Source organism: Thalia democratica, chromosome 6 (genome assembly GCF_965202585.1).
Source record: "Thalia democratica chromosome 6, ktThaDemo2.hap1.1, whole genome shotgun sequence".
NCBI lineage: Eukaryota > Metazoa > Chordata > Thaliacea > Salpida > Salpidae > Thalia > Thalia democratica.
Window position 1 is genome coordinate 3,699,507 of NC_139170.1, and position 23,320 is coordinate 3,722,826.

Sequence of the window (23,320 nt, forward strand, 5' to 3'; positions counted from 1 at the left end):
AAATGAAATTTATGTATCAATATAAATATGACTAATATATCTTGACAATTTTTTTGAAAATCTAATGATAAGTTAGACTTTTACTTTTGAGATTTTAATGATGGTAAGAATGATTTTAGAACTTACTTTCTAAGGATTTTTAACCCCCTGCTTTGGATTTTAAGTGAAACTATTTTTAATATAATTTTTATTGCTTTTTTTTTATGCGGAAAATATTATTTTTCAATTTTTTTAGCTAATCTATTTTGAAAATTTTCTATTTGACCTCTAAAAAAGATAACCCTCACTTTTTTTCAAACTAAAAAAGTTTTCAAAATGTCATACTTTAGACATAAAATGTCAAAAATTACAAAATTTTATAATACTTTTGATTTAAGAAAGTTATGTATTGATGAAATGAAAGACAATTTTTATTTTATTGCCTTGTGATGTCATAAAAAGAATAACTGTACATCCTGTACTTAAATTTTTTTATATTTTATTTTAAGCTTTTATTGACACCATATGCAATACAAACTCAATTTGAAGCTTTGACTGTTAAATTATTAAAGTTACTTTGTTTTTATTAAATGTTGAGTCGTGCGTAGAAAAATTTAAATGAGTTTACTGCTCGTTGTACATAATTCTTCAACTATAAAGCACTTTTAACTGTTTAACAAATTACACCAAGCTAAAGTATATTGATGTGAATAATTTATTAATAAGTGTATCTCGTAGTTCAATGGCAACTAGGTTTATTAAATTTACTCACTTATACATATCAAAATTTCAAAACATTTTAATTTACACTGATGTCATAAAACTTAAATAGAACAGTTTATAATATTACATACATTAGTGTGTATATAAAGTGTTTAGAATTTATTTCATAAGTATACTAAACCTTTTGACTTAGTATATTTCAGAAATATTTACTTTTGTAAAATTAAATAGTTTATTAATGTTTTAATGTTAAAGTTTAAATCATAAATATTAATACATTGATGACTTTAGTTATTTTGAACACCGATTACTACTTATATTTAAACCATCTCAAAAACAAAGTTAAAATAGTTTTTAAAAATATTATCAAATTTAATGTAGTATTAAACATAAAATACTTACAAATCATTCAAAACTATGTCTTCAAAACAATTTCTACATCACTTAAAAAAAAATAAAACTGAAATTTATACAAACAAAATTATGGTCTAAAAGTACTTTTTTATAATTTTTAAAGCTATACTTTAAAAAAAATATTTTCAAAGATGCTTTATTTAAAACTTTAGAGTTTAATGCTTTAATTTCCAGCAAAAACTCTGAGAATTATAACTTTGGAATACTATAAAATAAAAATAAAACTGTAGTACGCAAAAAGGTAATTTAAACAATTTATTAATAACTAAGTTTTTACAGACTGAAAAAGATAAACTGCTTATTCTGATTTAAATTAAGTCATGCGCACTAAGACATTAAAAAAATGATTAAAAAACTATTTTATAAGCCACTACATTAGTAAACTTATGTAAAGTATTAAAATTTAACTATTTTGTTTAAACTTTACTAAATTGAATAGTGTAAGTTTCTTTTTTGAGTTGTCTACAAATAGAACTATTGACGGTTTCAGCTTGCTAGAAATTATTAACTGACTTCATTTACAAGTGTAAAGCAACTAAAAGCATTATTTTGTTCTATATAAATTTGTTAATGTTGTAACAGTTAATAAATAAATAGAAGGCAATCTTTTTAACGTGTATCAATCTCGTAATATAAACTCTTAGCCAGATAGCTTGTTTAAAATAAAAAAAGACCAAATACAAGCTTTTACAAAAAATAGTATACTTATTTTAATTAAAAACTCAAACTGTTGTAAAATATTGTCCTATTTTTTTCTTTTTTTTTAAGAAATTTTAATTATATTTATATCAGTTAAATACTAATTAGAATAAAATCTAAAACTACATCTCTCGAAACTTGTAATAGCATATTAGTTTTTAAAACAACATCGATATGAAACTAATAGAATTTTTAATAAACATACAACTAAACAAGGATTTTTTTATTATAAATTATTAGGAGCTTTTAGCTCGTTCAAATTCTTTTCAAAACAATAGCAGTAAAAATACAAGACAGCATGATTTTATTTTAACATTGTCTACCATAACTTGTGTTTTTTGCAGAAGACGTCAATAAAATTTGTTTTCAGTTAACTTTATACTATTACATGCAAAACACTTAATTTCTTTTACGAACCTATTGAAATGAAGTTCAAAAAATATATTATAAATGTTAGTGTTTAAATTAGTGTTAAACCGTTTAGTATATTAGTATAAATGTTAAGTTAGTACAGTAACCTGTCGCTTATTTACGCACATTGTGTCCACAGAAAAAATGCGTAAAGATATGAGATATCGTAAAGATACGAGGGGTACCAAATATACTTATATAATGGTTGGTTTTTTGATAATGCTTCTAGTTAATAGCAGACTGGGGATTATCCCTACTTTAACAATTTTTTTAATTTATTTATAAATATGAAAACAAAAGATAAAGCTATACATACATTAAAAAAACGGTTTTAAATTTATGTAAAATAATAATACTTGTAGAAAAACTTTACTAATTTTAATAATAAGTATATTTTTGCTTTATCTTTATTTATATGTGACTTATTTGATACGTAACATTTATATTCTATTCTACTTAGCAAATTCAATTTATAATTAAGCATTTGTTTACAATTAAGATATGGTGTGGTGTCTATTTTAAAATTTGTTTCTATAGTCTTTTACAAAAATATGCATTTGGTAACTGGATTTCTTCTTTTGAACAAAAATATGTAAAGTATAAGAAAAATATTTAATAAAAATGGTTTATGTTACTAAAACATTTTTTATTTGACCTATGCCCACATAAGGATAAACTTGTCTTGCATTGTATTAAAGATGTATTAACTAAAAATTTATCAATAAGTCAAGGAACATAAGTTTACAAAGTCTAAAGATATAGAGAGGTAAGTTAGCTTTTTAAAGCATATTTTAAATTAAAAGTATACAATAAACCTATTTTGTGAAATATTAAAAAAAAAATACTTTTTGAATTTTTTAGAATTGTAAAATGCGTAACTAAACGAGAGTGCGTAACGTCACGAGTGCGTAAAGATGCGAGAGGTTACTGTACTTACATTTTTACTACAAACCAATACTTTAAAGCTTTTGGAGGTTTTAAAATTTTTATATAAGTGGAGCAAAAAAAAGGACTTAAATCTACTTATTAAAAAAATATTGTGAAATTATTAGCAGACACGTTTTCATAGACATAATTATTTCTGTTGTTAAGCTTTAATTTAATTGCATACATTCAACTTCTTTAAAAATTGTTCACGGCAAAGTGAAAACACATGTATACAATACTTTTTAATGATAATTTCAAATTTTACGAGCTTGCTACTGGTTTAAATATTTGACATTCCACAAAGTAGATACTTTACTCGAAACTGATTTATAATATACATAGAACTGCAAGCTTAGCTTACGATTTTTTGTGTGTCACGCCAGTAGAAGATTGATAGCAAGTTTTTTCACTCTTATTTGTATGTATATATTTGTTAAATTTATAAACAAAAAAAACACATTTCTATAACAGTATTCTTTAGAAGATTTTAAATTGCAAACTTTAGTTATTTATATTGTGTTTTCAGTTTATTTTTATTAAATATGAAGTTTTTTTTTTTTTATTAGTTTACTTAATACGTGTTTAGTGACATTATAAAACCATTATCAAAAATTCAGTTTTACGAACTTTTGGTAATCCTGTGTTGTAGTGAATGATAATTGTAGATAAATATACAAAAATACAAAATAACCTGTCGAACCTAAAATAATTAAACTAATTCAGAACATTTTTAGGTCTATATTTAATTACAAGTTTTAAACTGAAATATTTATAACATAAATTTAAAGAATTGTGTTGACAAATCTTTACATTCTTGCAGCAGGCAAAATTAAAAGAATATTTACTTATTAAAATCTAGTATAATAAAGTTATCACTAAATGTATTTTTCTAAATGATGTTACCAACAGACTAACAAGCACAAGTGAAAATGTTGTATTTTTCATTATTAACGTTAACTTTCGATTTAAAATAATAACTCTATTAAAAAAAATGTTTTCATTTATGATATGGTTAACGTCCAAAAACTCTAATTGTTTTATTTCATTAATAAACTTTTTTTTTACAAAATTTCTGATTATATTAGGGTAAAGGCGCTGAACATCCGCAGCTACTTAATAAATATTTTTATTATCAAATCTTTTTAAGATAACTTATTTTTCTAATTATCTAAATCTTCTAGATAGCTTTTACTGTCCTTGCAATACCGATTAGTTTTATATTTATAAATTTTTATACTTAAAGGTTTTATTAGCATTTCCAAAAAGCTTGTGATTCTTAAGGTAGTTTTTTTTTTCTCCGAAATGAATTAATCTAGTTGTAAGTCTATTATAACAGCTCTGAAATAAAAATCTAGTTTTACAGGCATTACGTTTCTACAAAGAAAAACAAAATTATAATTAGCTTTTATATGAAATTAAACTTTTCTAGTCGTGCATTTATTTAAATAATAAATCATTTGAAAAAACACGATCTTAATCGTCGTTACAAATTAATGAAGTCTTTGAATGTGCAATACTCTAGAAATTATGTCTATTATAAATAAAAGTATTAAGCTTTTATAAGTTGTGTGAACGTGTATGACGTCAAGATGAGGTTAATGACTTTACTCTTTAATCGTTAATTCTTCAAAATATTCAACAATGAAAAAATATTTAAACTCGAACTAACTGATTTTCTTTTAGAAAAATGTAAACTTTCTGCATATTAACACAATCTAATGTTTTCTAATTAAAAGCCTTTATATTAAAACCCTGTTAATTTCTATTTTTTTTTAAGTTTAAAAATTGTTATATTAAGTATAATTTAAGAAACTATAATGAGTTATTTTTGTACTAGCTAAATCAAAGCTGTGTTAAAAAAAGAAACACCAATAGAACATATAAATAATTGTCCAAATAGAAAATACTATAGCCGATCTTTGTAATGCAATTCTTGAAAATTGTTATTTAAGCTTTAACCAATTAGGTTATTTTATTGGTTTTTATGTTTTATGTCTTAACTACGTGGTCTCCAGTAACTTACTGACTGCTATACTTACGAGAAGCAAATAATATACAAACAGTATAAGTTACAAAACTATTTCCTAAGTTATGAATAAAACACACTTTGAATAAATGCAATTTAATTTATTTTCAATAATAATTCTTAGTTCTGAAGAAAGAAACTATTAAATCACGACACAAATAAAATCTATAAAAAGTATCAACAATCGTAAAGTTACATAAATACTAACATCAACTCCGCGATGTAGACGTTTTCTTGATTCTCGATAATTGAAGTAAAACGTTAAACTTAATCGTAACTAGATCATACCGCGGAATAATTTTTCAACTAACTTTTAACGCGTATTTGAAAGACAAACACCGATATATACGCGTCGGAATGAAATTAACTCCTTAAAATAATAAAAATGTTTGTTTTTTATAAAAATATGTTTGTTTTTTTATTACTAGAAGCACGTCACAAATATCTGCGCAAAACACTCCACAACATTCGCTTTTTAATACGAAAATGAGATGTTAATATCATTACATTGTTTCTTTTTTAATTTTCAATTTTAACGTTTAAAGCCTGGTTTTAAATAATTTAAATCCTTAGAATCCTACTTAACTTAAAGCTTTTTATAATTGTTTTTAGCGCGGGTTAGAAAAAAGTAAGAAAAAGAAACTGTATAACTTATTATCTCAAAAGTTACATAATTTACAAAAACTTAGATAAAACACAACATAAAGACAAAGTAAGTAACAATGATAGTCATTTAGTTGTCCTCAGGCTTCTTATCTTTGGGCTTCTTGTCCTTGTGCCTGTTGTCCTCGGGCATCTTCTATTCCGGCGTTTCACTTCCGATTTCTTCTTCTACGGTGGTTTATTTAGCAGGAACGAATTTTTTTAATTCGCTTGTTCTTCTCTAAACTTCAAATTCAAAAATTCATCAAATTCTTTTGTTGACATAGAAAATATTCATCTTTTCATTTTCCATCATTGTAGTATTCATTTGAAAGAATTCAATCCAAAAAATACGCGGCTCAAAAAAAGATATTCTTTCAAGAAAGTTTAGTAAAAACTACTATGTTATTATGCCACAAGACAATAACGAAACTGTCAGTATTTATTTTCAAACTCATTTTTTTATACAAAACAAAACAAAAATTAAGCATTTAAAGGTGCATTAAAAGAAAATTAATAGTTTAAAAAACATGAAAAACTTTAATTTTGTTTTTAACTTAGAAAAACATATGTTCTTAATATTCAACTAGCAAACTTTAATAAACAAAACAGAAAACATTTTCTTTAAATTATTTTACAAAACAATAAGTAGTATTTTCATGCACAAACTTTTAAAGGATTCAAGTATTAAATATTTCTATTTAAAATATTTAATAATTAATAATTTAATATTTAGCGAGTGCTTTTTTTCGATCGTTAACAGTCAAAACTAAATGGGAGTTGAAAATACTTTTAAATTCAAAATTTATAGGAAAAATTTATCACGAGTCGAATTTGAAAGCTTAAAACTTGAACTTGATTATTTTACGAGCTAAAAAAATCTGGTAATTTAGTTTTGTTTTAAAATTAGAAAAAAATGTAGTTACTAAATTTTTAATATAAAAAAATAGGCATATTAAACTTTTTTATTGTATAATTGTTATGTCTTAGCTTTTGATTAGTAGTTCAATTACTAAACTGTAATTTATAATATAAAAAACTTCATAACACATCATTAAAAGTAAAAAAGCTATAAAATTTTACAATTTAGAAAATTTATCAGAAAAGAATACAAAATAAATACACTTAATAGTTTCTTTCATTTTAAATTCTTAAAAAATTACCTGAGTTTAGAAAATATTTAAATAGATTTTCATGTTAATAAAAAGTTACAACTTTTTACCTTTATTAAAGTCTGTTTCGTTAGTTTTGTGAAAATGTTTATATTTTATCTTCAAAAGGGCTTTATGATAAATGGTAAAAGTTTTAGACCTGCTATTAGTAATTCTGACTCTTTTTTATTCTGTGTTATAATTTCTTTTTTGTCAAAGGAATTAAGTACCGTCAAATTGTTTTTCTCTTTAGCTAATATGTTGCTTGATACACTAGTTTCTGATTTTGTTTTTGAAGAATTGTAATAACCTGAATCTTGTTTATAACTTTTAAGCTGCACTGTTGGCACTTTATGTTTTGGCTCGCTATCATATTTTTTATTGTAACTGCTATTTTTCTGATGTTGTTTCTGATGTTTTTCTTTGCTAAGTTTACCTTGTTTTGCTGTAAAAGCAACAGCTTGCTTATAAGCTCTATTAGCTTTTATTTTCTGCTGTTGGAAGTCACTACAATGATGGTTTGCGTCAAATATTTTTTGTTTAAATTTTTGGTTGTAGTTTGAATTCTTATCTACAGCATACTTAGACCCTTGAACTGCTTTACCATTAGGACCTGCGACGTTTGCGACTTCTGGCATGTTGTTTTTACCTACGACAATATCAAACTGGACTTTCTCTCCTTGTGCAAGAGACCTTAAGAATTTGTTCGGGTTGTTTTTTATGATAGCTGTATAATGAACAAAAATATCGCTGTTCTGATCATCACGATGAATAAAACCGTAACCTTTGCGAACATTAAACCATACTACTTGACCAGTTACTCCAATCGCTATTGTTTTTTTGATTACCTTAGCTTTTTCTTTAACTGTTTGAAACTCTTTGATTGTATTAGATGTTTTTGTAGGTAAGTTTTGATGACATGACAAACACTGTGCTATGATAACATTATTACTACTATTCCCATTGTATGATTTTCTTGGTTTAAAAATATCTCTATCTTGGTTATGTTGACGATAATTGTAATTATGATTAATACCATTATCTCTATAATGAAAATTTTGTTGATAATTAGGACGAACTCGCTTATGGTAATTTATTTTAGACCTATGCTGACTTTGCTCATACTGCTGTAGTCTATTGTAATTAACTTGCTTAGGTATTGATGCGTTTTCTTTATAAGCATTCCATATGGCTTGTCCTTTTCTTTTAAAAACTTCTAAGCTTTCATCAAAATGTTCCCTAATCTTATCTTTGATCGAAAAGGGCATTAAGTATGCAAGAAAAAACTTAATTCTGTCCTGTTCTCGACATTTGGCCCAACTTACGGCTGTAGCAAATATTTTATTAAAGTTTGTACACTCATTCCAAATTGGAATTTTATCTAAAATTTCAGCTAACTGATTGTCCCTATTAATAAAAAAGTTTCTTAAAGAACTGTAATTTCTTTCACCTCGTTCTGTCATTTTATAATAGTCTGACAACTCTTCTCTCGGCCAAAGCCCAGTTAAAAATTTATACTTTTCTGTATTACTAGAAATATTTTCATTTAACATTTCCTCCTCGAAAAAACTAATAATATCACGAGGGTTTCTTACAAAGTCTAACCTTTTAAACTTTTTACTTAGTCTTTGCGCCTTAAATGTGTCGCTAAAAATGTTTAAATTATTTTGATTACTTTTTTCGTAATCATCGTAAAAAGGTTCGCGTTTTTCTAGCATCGCACGTTCGTAATGTGGTGATCTAGACTGCTTTAATCTATTATTTAGTTTTTTTATTTGCTTTTGCAAAATTCTTAACTCTTCTTCATTTGTTAGCTGCTTAACTTCGCTTAATTTTCTAAATTGTTGTTGAATGCTGTTTGACGGATAAAATTCAGCATTATAATTCATCATCTCTGCTTGATGAGAATTATTAAGATTGATATCGTCATTGTTGTTTGTGTGCATTTATTCTGTTGACTGCTTAAAGATTCCTACCAGAAGAAACAAGGTTCTTAAAAGACACTGCGTGGTTTCCACTTTAAACAATTGGGACTTTACTTTTGAGCTAGTTTAATATAGTTACAAACTTATTCCTAAGTTATAATAAAACACACTTTGAATAAATGCAATTTAATTTATTTTCAATAATAATTCTTAGTTCTGAAGAAAGAAACTATTAAATCACGACACAAATAAAATCTATAAAAAGTATCAACAATCGTAAAGTTACATAAATACTAACATCAACTCCGCGATGTAGACGTTTTCTTGATTCTCGATAATTGAAGTAAAACGTTAAACTTAATCGTAACTAGATCATACCGCGGAATAATTTTTCAACTAACTTTTAACGCGTATTTGAAAGACAAACACCGATATATACGCGTCGGAATGAAATTAACTCCTTAAAATAATAAAAATGTTTGTTTTTTATAAAAATATGTTTGTTTTTTTATTACTAGAAGCACGTCACAAATATCTGCGCAAAACACTCCACAACATTCGCTTTTTAATACGAAAATGAGATGTTAATATCATTACAAAGCTTTATTTGTACTTTTTGCTTCAATTTAATTTTAAATATATCCTTTAATAATGTCTGTCTAGTGCTAAAACTACAAACTTTTCGTTAAATATATAAAATTTTTTTTATTTTTCCAAACATTTGTCATTCAAAAACATCTGTTTTTATGAGTTACTAATAATAGAATTTGTTAAGAAATTATAACAGTTTTAAAAAGTAATCATTTAAATGTTATATAAAAACCATAAACTTCAAATTCTTTTTTTATTGTAACTAGTGTTGAACCGGACTCACTATCCGGGTCCAGATTCGGCCGGATATTGCCATTTTTGCCTGATATCCGGACCCGGCCTGGTCTTGATATGAAAAAAGATCCGGATCCGGTTGCGGCTGGATCTCGATTTAAAAAATGATACAGATCCGGTTCCGACAGGATCTTGATTTTTAAAAAAGGTCAGATCCGGTTCCGGCCGGATCCTAACAGAGATCCGGCTGATTCGGATCTAGTTAGTAAAAAAGAACATACAGAAAAGTAGTTTTTCAAAAACAAACCTTTGTGTAAATTAAAAAAAGTCATTTTTGTCAGTTAAAATTAAATACCTACCGTGATTGGCTTATTTTGTACACATGACTTATTTTTATTTGTTAACATTTAAACTATGAAATATACATTTCAGAAATGCAACTCTTTACCTATGTTGTAAATTAAAAACTTTACTACCAAGTTGTCAACCTTATAGCTAGCTGTTCTACTGATTATTAGATTAAAGCATTTTTTTCAGTTTTTAAAAACTTTATTCTGAATCAGGCTAGTTTATACTCACTCTAGCTAGTTTTTTTTTTTTTGACCTAAACGGTGGCAACCCTGCTAGTTTTAAAGTTTTTAAGAGTTTTTGAAAATATTATGCTGCCTCAGGCTAGTTTAATTTTATAAAAACTCAGGCTAGTTTTAAAATTTTTTGAAATACTCAGGCTAGTTTTATTTTAGATTTTGAATGAGTTTGAGCTGATCCAGTTTTAAATATTTTTTGATATTCTAGTTAATTTTTATCAAGAATTTGATTTCAGATTGTTAATTGTAAATATTACCTAAAATTGTCAACCTTGTGGCTTTTATTTACAACATACAATATAAGTAGTTTACACTTTGAATTCAGCAAAACTTATTGACAAGTTCCTAGTGCCGTTATATCTTTTATTTAAACAGTTAAAGCTTTAGTAAAAAGTATATACTGAAGCTATTATATTCTAATATTTTTTCGTCGTTAAATTTAGTACGAGCAGTAAACTCGTTGTTTAAAAAAACATCATCAACTTTACCTGTCTGATAAGTCCTAGTAAGTACGAAACCCGTTGTAGGATTTTTGGGTTGCTTTTGATGGTCGTATGATAAAGTTCACTATTTATTGTTGATGTTGCAAAACAACTTAATATTGTTGGTGGAGGCCGAAATAAATACAGTTTAATATTTCTACCAATAAAATAATATTATTTACTACACATAGTTCGAAAACTTTGTTCTTTGTTTGTTTCTTATCGAGTTTCTAGTGACGTAGTATAAATTAAAAAGTAGTATGAAACTTAAAATATTAATATAATTTATTTGATAAAGAACCAATTAGCCTTTCAAAAAGTTATGTTTAAATATCAGTCATACGGGTATCAAGTTCGTATGTATGTTTATCATATGATAAAAGTGGATTCGTTGACACAAAGAAACATATGTTGGTAGAATAAAGGAAGATTACTGTATAATTTGTTTTTATTTATATTCCAGTGAAGTTACTTTACTAGGATCTTTTGTTAGCAAACGATTAAAACTATATTTTGAACAGTTATATCATGTACAGCTCTAATTAGATTTTAGATTAATATTTTAAGTGGAATTTAAGTTGAAATTTTATGAAATTAGGGTAAGTTAAACTATAATAGAATTAATATATAAAAGTATTAACTTTATGATGAATAAAGGTTTTGACAAACTTTGATCAAGCATTTTTGCATTTTAAATGTCTAGAGACGTCAAATACAGTTGAATAATTGAAGCTAAAACCCATATCATTATTAAAAGCACAATTAAAATAAATATGTATTCCAAAGGAGCATACTGTAACAAACAACTGTAACTAACTACATACTTGTGATTTAAATTAAGCTTGATTTTTATTAAGAAATAATTGAAAGTATAGAAGTAAAACATTTTTATAATGCCGTTTTAAGACAATTTAAAAAGAACGCTTGTGTATCATATTTATTAAAAAGAGTTGAATAAAAGTAACAGATTTTTAATAAAAAAAACTTTTTTGAAAATGTTTTTTGTTTAGGTTTCTAAATTATATCAACCAATATAAAAACTATATTTGTAGATAATTTTAAAAAAATTGACCTAAAATTTTAAAGTTTTTAATCATTTTATTCATATACAAAAGTATATAATTCAAATAGTTATTAATATTTTGTTGTTACTAAAGGTATTAAACTTATTCATTTGATAGTAACAAAATTTCCTGAGAAAGTTTTTCTCTGATGTTGAAGGTTATGAGTAACAAATGCTAAATTTTAAATATTGTATTTCAAAAAACTCGTTCAAATTAAAGTGTTAAGTATAATAGCATCTCTACTGGTTTTATATATGTTATTTGAAATTTAGTAATATGTTAGTTTAACTAATTGATGTTTAGAATACAGCTTTAAATTCTCAGAGGTGAATTTTGTGAATAAGAAGAATATTAACTTAATTATGATTTAAGGAGTAAATGTAATACAGAAGTAAATACTATGCGCATAAATTTATTAAGATTAGTCGTGAATTATACTATTACAAAATAACAAAATCTTTTGAGCTTAGTGCTCGTAAAAACTTCTCTTACCACAGAACCTTATTTCTAGGTAAGATGCTTGTTTAAATATATTTTACTAAGTGTTTAAATTGTTTTAGTTTGTACATGGCATCACTAGAAACTAAACAATCACTTTCGTTTATATTGGGAAACTTTTTAAATGAAAATTATGTTTTTGAAGAAAAAATTAAGAATAATTGATATAATTTAAGTTTTGTGCACTATATGTTTTTATATAGATTAAAAAACAACAAATAAAAATTTTTAATACAATATCACTACTACTAAAAATTAGTAGGTTATTTTAGTTTAGTAGATGGCATAAAGAAAATAATGATCTGGGTGTTAATCTGCACACTGAAGGAAACGAAATGAATAAACTATAAGTAGTTAAACAGTATTTAGTTTTTTAATATTTGCAATTATATTGTGAATTAGAGAAAAAAAAATTATCGCTTAAAATATTACAAAGCTTGCCTGTTAAATTTAAAAAATTTTCATTCTATTTTATACTTTGTTTTAGTTATTTGTTTTATTATCTGATTATATATAAACACTGGTTTTGTATAATCAGAAACTAATAAAAATTTAAAATTACATTTAATACTGTTATACTTTTATATCTTTATTTAAAGAGAAACATAAAATGAACATTCGAACTCTACGTTTTTCATGATAATTATTAACAATATCTAAACAACTTTTAAAACTATTAAAAAGTATATTAATGATTAGTCAAAATTAAAAATTAATTAAAAAATTAAATATATAAGCTAATCATCTGTCACAAATTTCATTTTTTGATTTGTTTATAATTTTAAAACGAGCAAAAAAACTAAATAACTGTTAGAACATTGTTATATTATGAACTTCAAATAGATAGATTTAAACATTATTGAGATATCTTTTTATAAGTTTTAAATAAATTTATGAAATTTTATTATGTTTATTTTTGATAGCTGTTCTAATTAAGTAGTTCTTATTCTTTTATAAAATTTGATTACTTAAACATGTTCAAAAGTAGTTTTATGTATATTACATTTATCTATACTACCTGATAAAAAACACTTTATAATACACCATTTAAAATAACTAAAAATCAACTCGTGCTTTAAGACTTTTTTTTTTTATTAGATAAAAAATGATTTTTAATTAATTTTTTTTTTAATATTAGCTTAGTTTTTACTCAAATAGAAATTTTTCATTATCTAATTTTATATTTTAGGTGTTTTATACTAATAACATTTTATATAACAACTAAAATTCTGTTTTACAATATTAGAAATACAAAAGAACTTTTTACAATTATATTCCCTACTATTTCTAATGACTCTAAAACACAACAAAAATTTTATGGTTTTTTTTAAATATTTTTAATATTATTTTGATCTCTTAATTTATCAACCTCTCGTAAAATTTTTTACATAATATATATAAAACTGTATTGTATATATACTGTAATAAAAACCACTTTTTTTTTATAACTGACACATAGTACTTCTCCAATATTACTTAAAAATTCTCAACATTTTAATTTTGCAATCTAATATAAATTTTGTAGTAAAAAGTATAGATAAAGCAAGTTTTCTTACAAAGTTCTTTATGAAGTTAAAGTGGAACAAACTTTAGATTTTCTTTAAAATTTAGTTTTTAGTAATTATTAACTTTCTTCTAAACTAAGTTTTTAAAACACCTAGTTTGGAAGTCATCGTAAAAACATATTTACTTAATATACTTTTTTATAATGTAATATCAGTTTTAGTTTACAGCAGGCGATAACTAGTTAATTTAATAAAAAAAAGAGTAATAAACTAATCAATTGGACGATAAACATATCGAGCAAATTTTTTTTTAATGCTCTCGGTGACGTCATGCGTAGTAAAAAAGCGAGTTTTAGTATGAACTTAGATTATATAAACAAAAGTTTTCATATGTTTTTGTACACATTTACTTCAATGTTTACTTTAATGTTTTTTTTAAAACGAGTACCATGCTTGTTAAAACCTTAAATTCTTTACATGGAAATATATTTCCACACTCTTATAATACTAAGTTTTTAAACATATAAATAGTTATTTATTGAATTTTTGTATATTAAAAAATACTATCATTTTAAAAGTTAATTAAAGAAACTAGAAAAAGAACTCTTTTCTAAATACAAAACAATAACAAACTTCAAGTATACTACCTAATATAACACTATAGCTTTTGTGAAACTTGTTAATAAAAATATCTTTCTACAATAGAACAATTAAAATGCAAAAAAAAATCATCTTTGTAAGATTTGATAATAGAAAAATTTTATAGGTTAAGAAAGATTCATTTATTGTGTTTAAGTCATATTATGCGTAAAAATAAACGTTTTTGTTTTTAATAGTGTTCACGAAACACAATATAACAGTTTTTAAATCTGATTATATTTCTCATATAAACTTTAAATGGTATATAAAACATTTTCTCGAACTTTTATTAAATTTATTAATAAAATATGTTTTTTAAAAGTATAAAATCAAACGAAAAGCCATTTATAAGAAACTGAACTTCAAATGACATTAACATGAAAATAAATAAATATTAACATTTTCTACTATCAATTAATTAAGTAGATGATTGAGTTTTAAAAAATACTAGGTTCTTTATTAAATGAATTTTGATTAATTTTACAAAGACTAGTCGTTTTACATATAGTCTATTTTTTCAACTTATTAATTTTACTGAAAAACGATTGATTTTTAGTAACAACGTTAACTCTAACGATGATTAAAGGGTTTAAGTTAAACTTAACTCTTGTTTTTAAACCTAAGATGAAAAGCCTTTAAATAATATTCATAATGTTAATAAAAACTTTTGTTTTTATATCTAAAATAAAAACTTTTACTTGCGTTTTACTGCGTATGACGTCACTTGTAGCATAAGTCTACTTTACTTTTTTCTGTTGCAAGAACTTGTCAATATACGTTATTCAACTTTCAACTGTATACTTTTTTTGATATTAACTAAAAAATACATTTAAAATAAATTTGTTCTGTTTTACTTGTTTTGTCTTTTACCGATTTCTAAATTATATCAAACTAACATTTTTGTAATTTTAACTTATATAACTAAAGCTTTACTTTCTATACTGAAAAATTGAGAAATTTTATTTCTAAAAAAAAACAAAAGTTTAATTTTAAGCTTTGTTTTTTATATTTGGTTTATCTACTCTGTAAAACCTTTGAAGTTTTGTTCATAATGAAAAGTTGTTTCTTTTATCAGCTATGTTATATGATTTTGTATATAAACCAATATCTGAAATATAATTAAGTATATTTATTTCATAATTTTGTTTCTTCAACTAAATTTTGTACATTTAAAAGTATTATTTACAAATATTTAAATTTGTTTAAACTTTTAAAGCATGAAAAAATCAAATCACTTTATCTGTTTTTTTGTTATAATTTGAAATATTTATGTTATTCGAATATAATATAAACGTTAAATATAAAATTATAACAGAAGCTATATATCCTTTGTAAAATCTTATAAAGTATGAAGCCGAAATAGATCAGTATAATATTTTGATAAATACATGTAATGTATAAATAAAACAAAATGTACAACTTGGCTTTAGGTTAGCATGACGTTATAAAAACTTAAAGAGTATTTTTTATGTTAAACATATAATTTATTAAAGGTTTGGTGATGTTATATAATGTATTGAAGGTATGTTCCATCATGTAAAACGAAAACGTTTTATAAAAAAATATTTAGTTAGTACATATTACAAGCGACTAGCTTGTTAAAAATATTGAGAAAAACGACTACATTATAGCACAACTGATAACTAGAATGTTTTTTGAATTATATATATATTTGCGACAGAACGTAAAACTTGCGATTAATTGTTAATGACGTCACTAGAAACATAAAATGCAGTTTTGTTTTTTATCTTAGTATTTAAGCTCAATTGCAAATAAAAACAGATAAGTTAAACACTAGTTTTACATATGAATTTTGATAATTTTGAATAATTAGAAAATAAAACTGTAGTTCAGATAAAGCCGAAAAGATAACATTGATTTTTCGATAATCAAGATCAAAACTTCTTATTTATCAATTTAAATTTAATGGAAATTAAGAAACTGTTTTTTTTTAATGTGTTTGTATAATTAGAAAAAATCACGTCTTTTATGTACTAGTAAAAATGCTATTTTTTACAACTAGCTAAAGTTAATAATAATATAATTATAAACTGTTGTTAAAGATTTTTCAGTTACTTAGTAAAAAATATACATTTCAGCAGAATAAATTTAATTAAGTTAAGCAAAACAAACTTTGTGGCCGTTTGAAGATATTAAACTAAAATATGGTGTTTCAATAATTAATAATGGTTTTTCATTCGATCTTTAAAAAAAGAATTTTAATATAATAATAAAATTTTGTATGTTATTACTTTTAAACAAAACTATTTTCCCGTAGTTAGAAAAAAAAAAACATCATTCTTTGTCCAATTAAGAGACACTTAAGTTTCAATGATTATAATGCAGATGTTTTTAGGTAATAAAAAAATAAGTTATTTGAATCATTACAAGTAGTAAATCTTAAAACTATGCAAAAACTAATAAAAAGGAGTTAAACATGTGTTGAAGTCCGAGGAAAACATGTTTTATTAATTTCAGTTACTTTATAACGACTTTTTAGGTTACGGAACAAATCTAAAAACATATTTAAAAAAGTTAAATCGTTTTTTTAGCTATTTATAACAAGGTTAACAAGTTTGAAGTATTTTGATATATATAATTTTAGCTGATTAAGAAAGAAACCTTAAAAACGTTTGCAACCTCAAAAATAGTAATTCACCGTAAGCAAAAGTTATTAGATATAATAATTAAAGAAGATAAAAGCTTTTTTAAGTAAAGAAGAGAAAAGCCAACTGTCAGCAACTTAACTTCTAATTTTTGCTTTAGTTTAAAAAATTTGAAAGTTTGTTTAAAATGCATTTATATTACAAGCATGACACTCGTATTAAAAGTTAATAAAAAAAATTAACAAAAAACAATAGTTAAATTAAAAATCTACTTTATATCTATACAAGAGATTAAAGCTTTAATTTGCGTTTTATTTAATTCGAATTCACGAAGGAACTTATAATACAATTTGTGTTTTTAAAACTACAAATACAGAAGCAGTAAAATTAAAAAAGAAAACAACTAAATTGAATAAACTTAAAGTATATGCACGTTTTTAATTCATAACAGAAAAATTTACTCATTTAACAATATTTAAAAACTGTTATATTTATTTTTAAGACAATAAATCTAAATATAAATTGTTTTAATGCGTTAATCTATTTTAGAAAATCGTTATAAAAAAAACTAATATGTTTAAATTTACGGTTATAAATACAGTTTTTTTAATGTTTAGTTTTTTAAATTTGAAATTATAAAAAAATACATAAATCAACTCGAATTCTTTGGTTTTTTTAGATACTTTCAAGTTATTTTCTAATGTTTTCATAAGTTATATTAAACTCGTTTTAAAAGTTCTGAAAGTTATTTAAACGAATGATTTAGCAAATGTTGTTGTTTAAAATTTATTAAACTCAAATAGTTAATGCTGTTTCATATGTGATATTTCGTTAAAAATAAAATAACATAAGTAAGCTCATAGTGACGTCATACGTTAAAAAAGCAAACAAAAGCATCGTTTTATTGAATATAAATTAAACTGATCTTTAGTTATTGTTTTGATTTCAACCTTCAAACAGCCTACAACTTTTAAAAAGAGCATAAGCTCGTTAATTTAAATGATGAATCTTTATAACTTTCAAAAACAAATAGTTTCAACTATGCTTAGAAAAATAAAACGAACTGCATATATTTACTGGTTTATTGTATACATTTAAATTAAATTTCTGCATTTAGAAAAAGTTGTAGTTTGTCTTCACTATTTCTAAAGGTCTTTAAAATGAGCATAAGCATAAATTGAGTAAAATTAAACGATAAATTTCTTCAATGCTCTAAAACACAAACTTTAAGTAAGCTATTTAGAAATAAAATATGACGAACTTAACATAAAAATTTGAATAAAATTTTATTTAATTGAATTTTTATGTAAGTTTTGTTGTCTCTTTCAGCTTAGTTCAAGTGAAAAAAAAACTTCTTAATTTTATTATGAGTTAGAGAAATATTTACTTATATAGAACTGTAAAATATTTGAAAAAAAAAACATTTAGTTTTTGAAAATTGCAAAACCTTTAAAACTACAACATGCCCTTAAAAAAAAAACAAAATTATTTCTCAATAAAAATAACCTAAAAGTATTTATTTTTAAACCTTAATAAAAAGTAAATTAACGTTATTTAATAAATATACCTATTGTATCATTTTAACTCTGGTGTTTAAAGATGAAATATTAATTTTGATGAGAAGGTTTTTACAGTTTAGGTTTTTTTAATACCCTTCTATGTTTTTGTAATTGTTTTTTTTTAATATATAAGCTTTTAAATTTTTTTGTTCATATGAAAAAGTTTACTTTTAAAATATGTTACTTTATCGTTTTTTAAAGTTATTAACTATTAGCAGTAAACGAAAATGTTGCTAAACTACTTAAAACTTTTATTAGTTCCAAAATGTTATACATAAAACTTAAATTTTATTTTTGATCAATTAACAGTTCCATGTTAAATAGAAACTTAATGCTCTGAAATTAATTTTACTATCCTATATAACTTTTAAACGTATACAATAAACGCTTTAAAGGGTTTAAAAATAACATAAATATATACTTTATTTTAAAGTGGTAATGTTTAAGTTAGTCAAATAATTGCGTTCAACGCGGTACATGAACTTTTAATAATTTTATAAATTTTTATTTCTTTTATAAACAGTAAAAAAAAATTAACAGGAAACTATACTTTAAACTAATACTATCACAATAATGTTCTAATTTTATCTAGTTTACAACTAATAATTCGTGTTTAGCTGAGACAAAAAAAATAATTTTCATAGCATAAATTTTGTTAAGTTTCTATAGTTTACTTTAAGGATACACACTGTTTTACTTTAGTTATTATAATCCATTTAATTAAAACACAGTTAATTTCCTTATAAAACTATTAGTGATATTAATGAAAGAAAACATCATATTATAAATAAAAATATCAGTATTTTTTTAGATATTTATAAGCAAATAATAACGTTTCAAACTTTAACAGCCAATGCTAATACAAATTTAATTCTAGTAATCGGACTTGATTATTATTTTTAGTGTTTAAGATAAAAATCTTCTTTTAAATTGTTTTACTTCCTAAAAGTTTATATGACTGGAATTTCTATAAGTTTTACATTAACATTTGTAAATACAATTTTCTAATCTAATAAATTTAGTTTACTAATTCTTTAAAATTAATTTTAAATAGTTTATAATCATAAAGTTCTTAATAACATTATTTTGCGCATGGTTCTTGTATTACACATTATACCACTCAATTAGTTACATATAGTTTGTATTTAGTAGTAACTAGTGTCATTATTTGTTATTAGTAAGGTAAGGTTTAACTTTGTAATGGTTTGTAAAGTTTACTGTAACAGTACAACTTATTAATTTAAGATATGTTTATGATAGGTTAAACAATTAATAAAATACATAAATTTAAAAAGTTCAAATCTGATCTACGAACTTGATATTTGATATATAGAAAACTATAAAGCCAGTGAAAACACAGGCTGCTAGCTTATTTTTAAATTTGTATTGAATTTTTTTTTGCTAGTCTACATCTATTATTAATTGAAAAGTATTACATTTATTGTAAAAGTAAAATGTAATGTTCTGCAAACTAATATCTTATATAGAAATTTAAAGTTTAAAGCTACTATAATTCTATTTTGCATCTAGGAAATTTTTAATTCTGCTAATCAACTATTTACTTACCTTTTTTTTACATTTAAAATAGATTGGATTTCTTATTTGTTATACTTCTTTAGATATTGTTTTATTTTTAATTTTTTCATTACAGTATAAATATTTTACATAGTTTATTGTTCGAAAATTAAAGTTTATATAGAAAAAATTACAAATCAGTTTTTTAATTAAGAAAATTATTTAATCAATATTGTAAAACTAAAATATTAGATAATTTACGCTGACATTATTCCTCAGATATCTTTTTTTTAAATAAAATTTTTTTAATTTATAACGCTTACGAAAAAAAGTTATGCCTAATATATTCTTATTGCAAATAAATATTGTTTAAAAAACGTGCGAGCTGGCTACACGTTAAAATAATCCGTGATAGATATTGAGTCAAAATACATAAAAAAGTAACATATTTATATTTAAATTGTTTGCCATAATTTGTGTTGTTTTCTGATGACGTCACCAAAATTTAAATTTATAGATTTTGTTTTACAAAAATAGAAAAATTCAATAAAGTTAAACAATATAAGTCTTAAAAGGTCGTTACTATATTAACAGTTTTTAGTTGTAAACAAATGCTTCATGGAGTTGATAGAGTTATACGTAACTAAATAAATATAAACTTAATTTTATTAAGCTAAAAAAAATATTAGTAACATAAAAAAACTAAACTGTTAAAAAACAAAAAAACTAAGAAAAAAACACAACACGTCCTATAACTAAGTTATATGTTGTATTAGTTTAAATGTGTTCCAATGACATATTGTTTTGCAATTGGTTATAATTGTAGGCATGACTTTATATATAAAAGACTTAAAACCTTTAATAACATCCAAGTATTTTCGTTTATTTAATGTTAAACTTAAATTTACATCTCTTTTTGTTAATTATACAAAAATATTCAAAAATTATTGCTGAAAAATTGTTATCTTAATTTAAGAAAATGTAATTACTTTGCAATGCATAAATAATATGCAGATTTTATCAGCAACATGTATTTCTTAAGTTAGACATTATTAATATTTTCAATTATATAGCTAAATTTTAAATTTTAAGACTAAAACGCAGCTATTAAACTTTATAATACGTCCGTACTTATAACAATTACTATTTCAAATACAACAGTAGTAAGTGCTTTAATGAATAAAATATCTTGAAACGAAATATAAGTCAATTACATTTTTGTTTTAAAATATGTGTTATAAACAAAGAAAAGGCTTATTTTGCTTTAAGGCATCCAAGTCTAATTTAAGATTTGTTTTACGAATTTCACCACATTTAAAAAAGCATATACTCAAACAATAAATTACTGTTTTTATTTTCAAAATGTTATGTAAAACAGTACTCTAACTAAAAAAGATTTGTCTCATTCAAAAATAATAGTTTTTAGTTTTCTCAAATTTTTTTGTTGATAGTTAGAGTAAACGACATGTTTATAGAAGTATTAAACAAAATTTATCACTATCTTATTACTACATGATCGGTTTTTTAAAAGTATTTTTTGTAAATACGTTGATGATTAGAAACAATTTTGTTGATAAAATTATTATAAGATACTAACTTTAAAACGACCTACAATATTGTTCAAAATAACTAAAATATGTCAAATACATATTATGTAAGCTTTTAGTTGGCTTTTTTCCACATTTTTTTTTGCAAACAATAGGGTTAGATTTAGTTTAAAATTTTTAAAACAGAGATTATTTGGTCTATATAAAAATTGACTTATTTTATTGGTAATTTCTAATGAACATATAACTTGTTTATTTCCTAATATTTATAATTTGTTTTTATCACAAATAGACTTGAACAATTTATTAAACTTTGTATTTTGTGAAAATAAATGTAAATTTTTCATAAATTAAATTTTATTACTACCTTTTCTACCTAAAGCTACTTAAACTCATAAAATAATAAAAACGGATGCCCAAATTTGAATGCAAACATATAGTAATTTTTATTTATTACAATTCTTTTACAACGCTATTTTCTTGTCGGATTTGAACTCAAATATATAGTTTAAGCTTTATATTATTTAAATAAGTTGTATTTCGAGATATTACGAGCTTGCAGTTTGTTCAAATATTTTACGATCAATGATAAGCTATTATTTACAGATTTGATTATTAATATATAAATAATTGTATCATTAGTTTACTACTTTTTTGAATGACGTCAGTAGACTATGAAATTGTATTAAATGTAAAAACATTTTAAATAATAACTTAATTGACGTTATAAAATATTTAGAAATAAGTTTTAAATTGATTCTAATCTTGTGGTTTTGTTGAATGCTGGTTTTAGACGGAAAAATAAATATAGTGTTCAATATGTAATAAAAAAATTGATATAGAAATAAATTTAATTTTATAACTTATTTCGAAATCAAAATTGTAACCTGTGATAATACTATATTCTTTAAACGTACATAAAGCTTCTATAAACTTGTATTAAAATATATAACTTAAAAGTTTGCTTGTTATGACAAGTTATAAAAATTTATATTCAGTATAAAATAGTATAAGTATATAAAGTATCTTAATATATTAAGATTTCAAAATTTCGATTTTCCTATTAGATACGAGTTGAAGGTTAAGCAGAGCAATATCATATTTCAATATGCAATTTATCAAAATTACGTCTAGAAATGCTTTTGATCAAATCATAATCTATTTTTTAAATTTATTAGTGCCAATTTTGCTGTTTGATATTGATTTGAAGTAAATATATTTTGTTCATTACTATTTTAGTATTGAAAAATAAAAAACACTTTTTTGATATTTATTGCCAATAACTATAAAATCTTTAATAAATCAAATTTTTAGATATTTAAAAAAATTTTAAATAATAAGTTTGATTTTTGATCAATTTTTACCTAATCAAAGAAGTATGTTAAGTCTTTAAATATATTTTTGAGAAATAAAATTAAAAAAAAATTGTTAGAAAAAAAGCGTACTTTTCAATAATTTAGTCTAAATATTTCAAACTACTAAACAAATCTTTTTCTTACTTTAAATTAGATCTATTACAATTGCTGACATTTTTAAGAATGTGACTAGAATTTAATCAGCTTTAAATTTAAACAAATACATTTAAATTTATTTAAT